Source organism: Marmota marmota, unplaced genomic scaffold (assembly GCF_001458135.2).
Source record: "Marmota marmota marmota unplaced genomic scaffold, marMar, whole genome shotgun sequence".
Taxonomy (NCBI): Eukaryota; Metazoa; Chordata; class Mammalia; order Rodentia; family Sciuridae; genus Marmota; species Marmota marmota.
Genome location: NW_025999991.1, coordinates 917,594 through 922,110, shown reverse-complemented (window position 1 = coordinate 922,110; position 4,517 = coordinate 917,594).

Sequence of the window (4,517 nt, the reverse complement as noted above, 5' to 3'; positions counted from 1 at the left end):
TCCTTCCTTCCTTCTCTCTCTCTTTCTCTCTCTCTCCTTTACCTTGGGCACAGAGCAATGGAGTTGGCTATCCGTGGACAGAGACCTCTGAAACCTTGAATCCCATAAATTTTCCTCCTCTAAGTTGTTCTTGTTGAGTGTTTTCATCACAGGAATAACCAAACTAACTAAAGCACACCTATGCAAAAATTTGCATGAGAAAATTTCTTCATAATGACTAAAATAGCATTATTCATAATAGACAAAAAGATGGATGAAAGACAAATCACTATTGACAGACAAATGGATAAACAAATTTAATTTGGAAGGTTCCTGATTACTGACTATAAAATAGAGATGAAGATCTGATACATGCTACAATATTCTCAACCATTGAAAACATGCTGCCAAGAGAAATAAGCCACTTCTACCAAGTTACAACATGATTCCGTGCAAATGAAAATGCAGAATAGTGATGTCTATGTAGGTAGAGAGTCCAGACTCAGACAATCTATTGGTGGTTGTCTGGTAGGGTAGAAGATAGCACGTGATGACTAAGGACATATCATGTAAAATTGAGATTATGAAAAGTTCTAAACTGACTGTGGTGGTAGTTACATTTTTTTTGTATCTGTGTTTTATGAACCACTGAATTGTACAGTTTAAATGGATTACTTATAAGGTATGTGAATTGTGTCTTAATAAACTTAAAATAAATAAGTAAGAAATTGATATTGATTGCATATTTTATAGGTATGAAATATTAACAATTCACAATAGCTAAACTGTGGAGCCAACCTAGATGCCCTTCAGTGGATGAATGGATAAAAAAAAGTGGCATATATACACAATGGAATTTTGCTCAGCAATAAAAGAGAATAAAATCATGGCATTTGCAGGTAAATGGATGGCGTTGGAGAAGATAATGCTAAGTGAAGTTGGCCAATCTAAAAAAAAAAATGCTGAATGTTTTCTCTGATATAAAGAGGCTGACTCATAATGGGGTAGGGAGGGGGAGTATGGGAGGAATAGATGAATTCTGGATAGGGAAAAGGGGTGGGAGGATGAGGGAGGGGGCAGGGGATTAGCAAGAACTGTGGAATGTGATAGACATCATTATCCAAAGTACATGTATGAAGACTCTAATTGGGTATCAAAATATTTTATATACAGAGATATGAAAAATTGTGGTAGAGAGAAGTGATGGGAGAGGAGGGGAGGGGATGGGGGGATAGGAAGGATAGTAGAATGAAACAGACATTATTATTAGTGTGTGTATATGTGACTGCAAGACCAATATGATTCTGCAAACTGTACACTCATAAAAATGAGAAATTATATCCCATCTGACTCAAATGTATGATATGTCAAGGTCATTGTACTGTAACTAATTAAAACAAATTAAAAATATATATAAAATAAGAATTGTAATGCATTCCACTGTCATTTATTTATTTATTTATCTATCTATTTATTTATTAAAACAATAAAAAAATAAAGAAATGAGTTGAAAAGTTTTAAGCATCAAGATGGTGTAGAGGTGGGCTGCATACCTTGGCTCCTCGGCAGGTAGAAACCAAGGCAGGGAGTCCAGAGCTGACTGACAAGGCAGGGACAGAGGGAGTGCACTGAGGTGCAGTTTTAGGCTCCTAGATACTTTGAGAGTCTCATAAATTCTGGTTTCCAGAATGGAAAGCACAGAGGAATTCATTAGCCTGAAGTCTGCACCCATGACAACAGGACTAGTCTCAGGTCAGAAGAGTCACAATGGGAGAAAGAGAAGCAAAGCTGATCAACTTTCTTCAGAACCAGTGGTGTAATAGAAAGTCAGAATGAATTAAGCTGAAGCAGAATCTGAAAAGTGACCTGCTGTGTGAGAAGTAATTCACCTTTTCGCCATGCATTGGTGGAATAACTACACCTAAGACTGTAGCTCTGGAAAGGATTAGATCTGTGGATCTCCATCCCACTGAGAGACATCAGAAAATATTACCCTAGGGAACACCTTTGAACAGCCCACCTGAGTAGCTCATGTAGCTCAGTTGCTGTAAACTCCCCACCCCCACCTACACTATTGGCCACAGGGGTGAAGCACAGCAGAGCAGGCATGGTGCACAGGACACTCCTGGGAGAGTAGACCCAAGGGAGGAGCATTTCTACCACATGCCACAAAGCTCCCACACAGTCCATGCACCAAAAATTACATGAAATGAACACATACTTCTCAAAGTACAATGGCCAACAATCATATGAAGAATAAAAGTTGAACGTATTTAACTATGAAGGAAATGAAAACTAAAACTACATTGAGATTCCCTCTCATGCCAGTCAGGATATCAGTCATCATGAATACAAATAGCAATAAATGGTGACAAGGATATGGGAAATGGGGAACTTCCATATACTTGGTGGACATGCAGTTAGTACAGCCACTATGCAAATCAGTGTGGAGGTTCCTAAAAAGAATAAAAATAGGATTAAAATATGATCCAACTCTACCACTCTTTGGTCTTTATCCAAAAGAACTGAAATCAGCATACTTTAGAAATGCATGCATGCCCATGTTTATAAAAGCACAATTCACAAAAGCCAGGTTATAGAACTATCCTAGGTATAACTCAAGAGACATATTGATAAAGAAAATGTGAAACACACACACACATTTACACACACAATGGAATATTATACATATATAAAATAGATTATCTCATTTTCAGAAAATGAATGGAACTGGAGAATATCATAGTAAGCAAAGTGCAGCAGACTCAGGAAGAGAAGTATCACATGTTTTCTCTCATGTGGAAGCTAGTGAGGCAAACAAAGAAAGGAAGGCACCACAAAGGTAGACAGGGGACCAACAGGATAGAGAAGAAAAACAGGCAAAGGAGGCGTGTAATGCATGGGGAAGCACTGGGGAGTGAAATCGATAAGATTATGTTATACACATGCACCAATATGCCTATGCCACAATAAAAACCCATCTTTTTGCATAGCTAATATGTACAGATACAAAGTTTTAAGTAATTATCTTCACTCTGTTCTCTAGAGACTTTCAAATAAAAATTGTGAAGATATACTTTGCTCTGCAGCTTTATTTTTTTTCCAATTTTTTTAGAGAGGGAAATATCCAAAAGTTAAGAAGATTTGGTTATGCAATACAGAAAACTCAAGAATTGTGAGGTTTTGAATTAAAAAAGCTTACAGGAAATTATTAAAAATAATTCACATTTACTGAAAAAGAATACCAAAGTGGTGAAAAATAAACCAGTTAATAGTCCTTGGCTGATTCGTTCTGACAAGCACTTGCCCTCTCTCCCCCCTCTGATTTAGTATTGTGCATCTCTAAAATGGTTTGTGGGGGTAGGCCTAAAAAGGGAGATATTTTAAAAGTATATGGCACTTGGACAAACTGCTTGAAAAGGTCACACAGGAGCAAACCATGCCAAGCTTTCTGTTTTATCCCCAAGGCCTCTCCCAGGGTCTTCTCATGTCCCTGCCACCTGGCTGGTGGTAGGCAAGGCTTCTTATACATCAGGTTTCAGACCAGTGTCCCCTGTGTGCAAACCCTCACTGACTACAGGATGATTCCTCCCTGATATGCTCTTCCATAGCCTTCTGCACATTCTTGTGGAGTGGATACAAAAGCTTTATGCACACGCATGCCTGTCTTCCCTCCTGGTGACTGTTCTGTAGCTTCATTTCATTCTTTACTTTCAAAATGACCTTCAGCAAACCATTTAAACTATTTGTGCCACAGAAAAGTGAGAAATAGATGTTATTTGATTCTGAGAACACTTTGGAGGGAAATTGGTTAATGCAGGTTAAATCACTGCCTGGCCCATTTCATACCTTAATAGATGCATATGGTGCCACTATGATTAATATTATAAGATAAAATATTCAATAGAAAAAAGGCCCTGGTCAAGATTATGTACCCTGTAACTTTCAGTTTGGCAGAAGTATTTGAATATTAAGCATATTAATTATGCATAAGATGCCTTCCCTTAACATGAATAAAATGCTCAATTGAAAATGCTATTATGTTTAGCAAACCTACTAAGTTTATGCAACACACACACACACACACACACACAAACACACACACACAGAAAATCTTTACCACTTCCACATCACATAGAGCATTAATCTCCAGGATACAAAAAACTCAAAATTTTACATCAAAAAACAAACACATAAGCCAATCAATAAATGGGCAACAAAACTGAATAGAAACTTCACAGAAGAAATACAAATGATCGGGCCCGTGGCGGGACAGAGCTTCCAATCACTCCTGCAAGGTAGGCGGGCCTGCGACTCACCGGCAGAAGAGGAGCATCGGCCTGCTGAGAGGCAGAGCCGCCCCCTCCCCCTGCGCAGCAAGGTAGACAGAACTGTGACCATCCACAGAGCAGGCCCAGCGGCCTGCTGAGGGGCAGAGCCGCCCCCCACCCCCAGCGCCTGCCAGGTAGGCGGAACGGTGACCACCGGCAGAAAAGGCCCAGTGGCCCACGGCTGAACAGAGCTTCCAATCACTCCTG